The 7,689-nt window shown below is 39.7% G+C and overlaps 1 long non-coding RNA gene across 1 annotated transcript; it reads left to right on the forward strand.

The window, feature by feature from the left end:
- The first annotated feature begins 1,264 nt into the window (after positions 1-1,264).
- Positions 1,265-7,469, forward strand: LOC142766808 (uncharacterized). The gene is made up of 3 exons (XR_012884596.1): positions 1,265-1,546; positions 3,258-3,405; positions 5,534-7,469. It is a non-coding gene; the product is annotated as an uncharacterized LOC142766808 (long non-coding RNA).
- The last annotated feature ends 220 nt before the right edge of the window (positions 7,470-7,689 follow it).

The raw sequence follows: 7,689 nt of genomic DNA on the forward strand, positions 1-7,689 counted from the left end.
TCTGGAGGTGTTGGAGTCTGGAGGTGTTGGAGTCTGGAGGCGTTGGAGTCCAGAGAAGTAGCTGAAACGTCCGCATTAAGAATTGCAATTTATCATAAGTCACCATTGGGAATCGCCATTGATTTTCAGCAGTTTTTATTTGCCATAAAAATTTTCATTAGCAATCCCCATGAATCATCAAAAGTCATCATTAGGAATTGTCATTTACTATCTAGATTTCTCACTTGCCATAAAAATCCCTATCAAACATCCTCATTTACCAATTAGAAACAAACTCGTATCTCTGTTTATTGGTGAAAAGTACACACAAATATGTACAACCAGGCTAGAGAGCACAATTGCAAGGTATTGCGAAAATGGTGCAGTATGATATAAAATAACGTGTCGCGCAAAATTATGCCTCGGAAAGTGCGAAACTAGCATGTAGCACCCATAAAACTCGATTCTTTGTTATTTCTTTGAATGGCTCTCTTAATGGGCACATCCATTTATGCTTGCATTATTCCTAAAATCAATTTATTTGGGACAATTGAAAGCTGTGCGTGTCAAACTTCGCCCACCAATGAATCAACTCAGCTCTTGTTTGTTGGCTTTAAGTCTGATTGTGACCTGGACGATTTTTTATAATGAATTCTTACCGATTTACTCTCCCAGTTTTCTACAATATCGCAAGAATAGTGAATTGAAATGTGGCAATATGGCTGAGCAATACACAAACTTTAGTTTCTTATCCTCAGTTTGCGCCATATTAGTGCAATCTCGATGCGAGAACTTGTATCGGTCAAAATTACGAGGCCTGTGTCAATTTCTAGTTCTACGCGGATACTAACTTGATCAAATAATTCCGAATCTAGTTCATAAAATTTACCATAGCTAGACCCAATGAATGCATAAGCATCATGCTCATGAAAACTAGAAAGCATCATGAAAACTACAACTCGAAACTACATACTCGTGTAGTAGGCTTTCAAACTTATGAAAAAATGATGGCTAAAAAAATGTTAGGGCAATCAGTCCATTTACCCTCGAAATGGGGCTTTGCGGCATTCAGGAGTTTTCCTACTAACAGTATAGCACTCCTACACTTTAGCGAAACCCCGTTTACAGAGGTCTGCATGATGTTTATGCATTCATTTTTTTTTCATTTCAAGTGTCTCAAAATTTTGAATTAAAATTCTTGTTGATGAGGATTCAAATACTGTAATATTTGTCCGAATATTCAGAGTGCCCAAATAGTGACTCCTTCCTAAGCATTACCTGTGGTGTCCAGATTCTTAACGACATCTGGCTACTAGAAATTTCAGTTTCTTTTCAATCTAGGAGCACTGTGCATTCATCTATAAACATGAAAACTGTTCACTTTCCTTTCATCTTGCTAATCTTCACACTTCAAACAAGCATGGCACGATCCAACAGGTCATTTTAAGTCTTACAGCCCTTGCTTCATGGAAGACTATTTTCCACCGGTGGCAGTACGTCTTTCATCTCCCTGGTGACGTGCACTGCATCCATACGGACTTTGACTCCAAGATCTGCAGTGATTCTCGTAAGCCTATCTTCAATGAGTAACAAGGGTAAAGTGCGCAAGGAATCAAGCTCGACAATTTAGGGCTAAGTAATGCTGGAACTTCAGTTTTTACTGTCTTCAGATCATGCCATTTCAACACTGCCTTTGTCATCCGGATTAGTAGTTACATGACACGATTATCTCCCAGTTCTGTATACCACATTCGCTCATTTCGTTTTTCTATTGAAAATAAGATAAAGCTTAGAAAAGCTATGGATAACAAGACGTTACTTTTATGACGCAGTCTGTCAACTGCAGCTCTTAAAACAATGTAGTGGTGACCCTGTTTTCTTTTTAATCAGAAGAATGTGGAATTGAAGCTACTAGAACACTTTCAATATAGAGCGAGGTTTTCTCAGCCCCTTCGAAAAAGTTTTGGCAATCTATAGTACTACGACGTGCAACTTATAAAACCACTTTAAGTAAAAATGAACCTAATACCAATGCCTCACCTTAAATTCAAGGATTGAAGGAAGGAAAATGGGAGGAAAAGAATGGCAAGGAGGTTAACCAGCCTATAGGCAGCCGGTTTGTTACCCTGTGCATTGGAGGGGGATGGGGGAGATTAAAGATACTTTCGTATAAACTCTGTCATCAAGAAGACTGCTTTTGGCATTCGCGCACTCATTCGCTCTAAACAAGCAACACATTTTCAAACCAATTTACTGTGCACTTATTCGCAGTCACCTTAATTACAGCATTTCATCCTGTGCGAACACGTACACCACTCATCTGGCATCCATCATTCACCTTCAGAAAAGAGCAATCTATATCATCACTCATAGTTCGTACACTGCATCAGCAGCACCCACTTTTAGCACTCTTGAAATTTTACCTATCGCCTCCACTTTTCAACTCACTTGGTGTTCTATTATTCAGAAGTAGAACAGGCGACATTCCAACTGACATACTTACCCTAACACATCTTCACAATAATAACAACATACGTTTTTCTGAAAATAGTAACCTCCTACTTCCAAAAGTAAACACTAACTACGCTAAAATGACAGTGTTTGCTGCAACTTTAATCTTGGAATTCACTTCCATCAACTATTAAATCAAGCCCTTCATTACATTACTCCGGCGTCAACTCAAACACTTTTTACTAACCACACGCATCACCTCATCGTATTTGTGCATTTATATGTCTATTGGTTTATATATATATATATATATATATATATATATATATATATATTTAGGTATGTTTGTATGCTCACTATGTATGTATATCCCTTAAGAAATATTTAAAGAAGTGCAAGTTTAATATATCGAAATAATTTCTTCCCGTTTCTTAGTTGTCAATCTTTGTTTGCGTTATGTGTACTTGTTTCAACAGGAGGTCCCCGTGACAGTTTTCAATTTCGGACCTCCTTCCGTATTATTCGCATTTTTCGTATTGTATTACTGTATCGAATAAATCTGTTTATCTATTTATCAAAACTGCACCTGCCTTTAGCTCACATCAGCAATCTGTAATCTACTTTGCATGGCTGTGAACTTTATTCCTTGAATTGTGACTGCACCTATATTTGGCGTCACTGTGCCATGAGGTGACATTGTAAAGTTGTGGATAGACGCATGTCGATTTAGGATAGACCCCGATATCTAGTTTTAACGCCAACCAGTGTAACAGCAAAGCAGGTTTGAAATGTTTCGGAGTGATCAACAGGTGGCTTTTTCTTTCTAGCTTCCAACCTCTGCGTCTTGCGCATGCAACATACAAGCTCTGGGATCCCTTTTGTACATCGTTCAGCTTTTGTATGATGTACTTCCAAAGTCAAACATCCTTCAGAAGAGTATTGGAACCCTCTGCTTGGTGGTCTGCAGTGACTCAGGTAAGTGCAATTTTTTTTGGATGGCTGTGTTTGCAGGCAATATGTTTGTGTGCCTTCATGTAACTGAAAAAAAAAGTGTAGCGCAGCTTTTGATAACGAGACATTGCATTTATCACGCTGAGTTGGTGGACTGCAGCTCTCTAAACAGAGTACTGGTGACCCTGTTCTCTTTTTAATCAAGCAAAGAAGGCATTAAAGTGTGAATCAAGCCTTCGTGTAACAAAATATTCTCCAGCATTTGGGACGATCATCTTTTCAAATGCAGTCTTACCAAGCTGGGTTGGTTAGAAGAGATTGACAATGGATTTTCATAGGGTGTGTGTTGGCAGAAAAATTTGCTTGTGCACCTGTACTGCTGATATATATTTGATTTGTCCCTAAAGTAACAAAACAAGAATCTGGCAAAGACAGGTTGCTGATGTTGTTAGTACTTATCAAAATTATTTGCCTCCTGGCACATGAAGACACAACTGGCAAGAAAATTTCCTTGCATCAATGGCTGCTTGAAGCTAGGGTGTCGTGTGCATAAAGTGGTGGGAACAACATAGAAACTGGCCTGTTTCAGGATTCTCTTCATCGCATCACAGCTAATAGTCTTATGCAAACCAGGTAAACATCTTCCTGTTAGCAAAGGTCAAGAGAAGCCTGAAACGTCAATTCTGATGATGTCCTTACCATTAATTGGGCAGGCAGTCGGCGATAAGTCTCCTTATTATTTTTTTGGAGTTTATACAGCGTCGCAATTGCGCTAAAAGTGATGTATTCATGCCAAAAAGACCGTTCTGAAGACATTTATATGTACAGACTGGATCAATTACTTTTTATAACAGACCAAGCCTCTTCAATTGGCTGACAAACCCTCTGTACTCCTGCAGTTCCTATTTAAGTACCTCATGCTGTTTTTACTGTCGCCCCCTATGTTGCAGCGCACCAGTGATCAGGTCCTGTGCGAATAGCTCTTTCGGACAATTTCTAAGACTGCACATGCTCGCCGCTATTGTTGCACCTGTGTGTTCAGTGGATAGAAGGCAATAAAACTTCTAGTATGAAAGGCCTCTAACTGACCCTTGAACCACTTGACCACCTCGTCTAGATTGAACACACCAGTACACTTAGAGAGATATGCTTATGAAACATAAACTGCGTAACTGAATTTCTGCTCTTAACAAATATTGTAGGTTGCGAAAGCTTGCAAAAAGCTGAAAGTTGTCACAAGTTCTCGTTTAAGCAGATATTTGGCTTCGTAATATGTAGTGCCCCTCGTGAACTCGTATTATGTGTACCTTACCAAATAGGAGAAGTTAATCAAGCCAAGAAAAGCTTGGGGGTCAGCATTAGCTCTTAACTGCAGTATAATATAAATTGAAAGATAGTTGAAGTGAACAAAACAGAATATACTTCATTGATGGGACATTACCAAACAATGTTCACAGAAAATTTCAAAATAAGAGTTGAGTTAGTTAAGTATTCATTTTAAAATTCGGGGCATGCAAACTCCGACACAAGAATAGACAAGGCACAACAAACAAGACCTTTGGGTATTCAAAGTACCCATCGGATGCTCTATCATTTGAACTTTGATGATGGGAGCGTCCACCTCGTTGGATCTCTTCACACATGAAATACATAAAGAAATGCTAGCCCTGCAGTAGTGTAGACTTGTACAAAAGGTGGCAAGTGCGACTTTTTTTCACCAGAGGGCTTTGTGTGGCACGTGCCCTTTGCATGAGAGGGCCGCTAATTTAAGATATTAACACTGCCAAGTCAAGTTTCCCACTATGAATTTTAATAGAGGCTCATTTCTTCAACTGCATCTAAATAAACTTACCAATCAGCCCAAGAAGAGCATAATGACACCGTTGTCTTTAATTTGTTTAAATTAACATAAGTGTTATGCGCTTCAGCTAACGTGGATGGAAAAAAATCACCCTGTTTATCTTTGAGATTCGAATAAACAACATTTGCGTATCGTGTCTGATGCTTTTTTTTTTAATTCTAGAAGAAAATCGCGTTTTTTTTGTTAAGCAAAAGTTTGACATCGTTTGAATTATTGTGTAACCCGTGACCTTGTGTTGCTGTGTGTCTTGCGTATTTGCACGTCTAAACATCAAATCATGGTGTCTTACAGCTTTTCGACCTTTGATTCTACCTGTTGAATGCAGTGCAAGGAGACTCGCATTGCCTTCCTCGTCTGGCCTTTGAAATTTGGGTGGTCAAGACAATTCTCCAGCTATCCCAGCCTTGCGGCCACGGGGTCCATTTTTTCGCAAGTGGACCCCGTTTTAGACCTCCTGGTTCCTGCCTCTTCTTTGCCTTCTGGGTAATGCATCGTGCAAGAAAGCCCTTCCTTGAATCTGTGTGAGGACTCCTCCCTGCGTTTCTGCTCATCAATCCGCTAGGCGAATGAAGACGTATGGAACCTCCCATTGCCACGGTGAGAATCTCTGGATCTACCCTGGGCTGCACATGAAATGCTACATCAATGATCTATTACCGTACAGAGCTGTATGAAGGATAGGGCGTAGTGTTTTTAGCGACTATTTCAAATATATTGGACCCATATCAATTGATTAAACTATATGCAAACTTCACAATCATGCAGTTGGATTTTAGCGTCATTATACAATTCAGCGAGATATACCAATCTGAGTATTTTTGTTATCCATGATAGAGGCAACTATTCACATTGTGTGATGCAGTAGCATATTGTTATATGGTTCAGTGCTGGCACTTGGTACCCTCATTATGGTCCACCACTTCAGCTAAGTACCCGTTACATCATTCGGTCTGTTTCTGGTGTTACTATACGCTTTCCAACACGGCAATCAGGTTGGCATGCTTTGAATTGGCTTCGCCCTGTTGGTGAACTTGTAAGAGCATAAATGTGGCAAAAAGCTCGCAAAGTGAAGAGAGGTGTTGGTTGGTTGGGTGGACCATGGTGTTAAACAAAAACTTACATTCTGATGGGAGTGTGTTTCGGCATATACTTACCCTTTTATATTAGTCTGTTACTGTAGTCTTCTTCTGCATATACTTTTGTAGAAAGTATACGCAGGGGCGAGAACATGGTAAGCACTGTGTGGCAGCGATATGATGTTCTGTACCGTTTGATTGAAGACTGATTGTTTTTCTGTGAAGTTCTAGAATGCTGATGAATTCCTAATGAGGGAATCGTGCGTATGTGGTGTTTGCGTAATTTGTTCTCGGGGCTGTTTCTTTTTTTTTTGTCAGATTGATTTCCCCCAACCTATAAATGTCTGCCATTGTGTTTATGTAACAAATATATAAGCGCAGTGGATTCATTTTCTTAAATATGGTGATGACTAAAGTCTGGTGCAACTACAGAAGCCCCACCCAGATGATTGAAGCACAGCAGCTGGTCACCTCGAGGACAAAAGATAGCCCTGCCTATTCACTCGGCAATGTTGTAAAAAGGCAAGGCCGCTGTCAGGCTCTTCCTGTAGTGCTCACCTATACGTGCACGCATTTTGCATCTGCCTTTAAAGTTTTATTTGTAGTTGTAGTAGGGTGCAATGTTTTATTTAAATCATAAATTAGGGTGACATCATTCAATGAAAATGTTCAGAAACATGGGGCAGCATCATGAATTGTTATTTTCTGCTCTGCACATCTGCAGCTGTAGCCCCACCACGGTGGCCTAGTGGCTAAGGTACTTTGCTGCTGACCCGCAGGTCGCGGGATTGAATTCCGGCTACGGCGGCTGCATTTTCGGTGGAGGCAGAAATGCTGTAGGTCCGTGAGCTCAGATTTGGGTGCACGTTAAAGAACCTCAGGCGGTCGAAAATTCTGGAGCCCTTCATTACGGCGTCTCTCATAATCATATGGTGGTTTTGGGACCTTAAACCCCACATATCAATCATCTGTAGCTGTACAATGCTTCTATCTTGTATAATTCCTCATTTACCGAGTACTTCTAGGCCTTTACCATTTTTGTTTTACTTCCATTGGCTAAGACATATTGTTGCTACAAATATTCTCAGCAATATGCATACTCGAATCGAGTGTAAATATTGGCATGCAATATGTTGATAGTACTACCGCTTCTTGCCACACAGTCAATTGTCAATTCTCATGTATATACCATATTTGAAGATTTCTAATTGTAATATTTATTGAAGGACTTCTGCTGTTGTGTTTATTTACATTCTTTTTTGTTTTTGCGAACATAAATATTGTTTTTGATGCATTTAGTTCAAATAAAACTTGCATCGTGTTCTCTTACTTCTTTATTTAGTGCTCGTTGATGCTCAACCCCTAGGTGCT

Source organism: Rhipicephalus microplus, chromosome 7, assembly GCF_043290135.1.
Source record: "Rhipicephalus microplus isolate Deutch F79 chromosome 7, USDA_Rmic, whole genome shotgun sequence".
Classification (NCBI taxonomy): domain Eukaryota; kingdom Metazoa; phylum Arthropoda; class Arachnida; order Ixodida; family Ixodidae; genus Rhipicephalus; species Rhipicephalus microplus.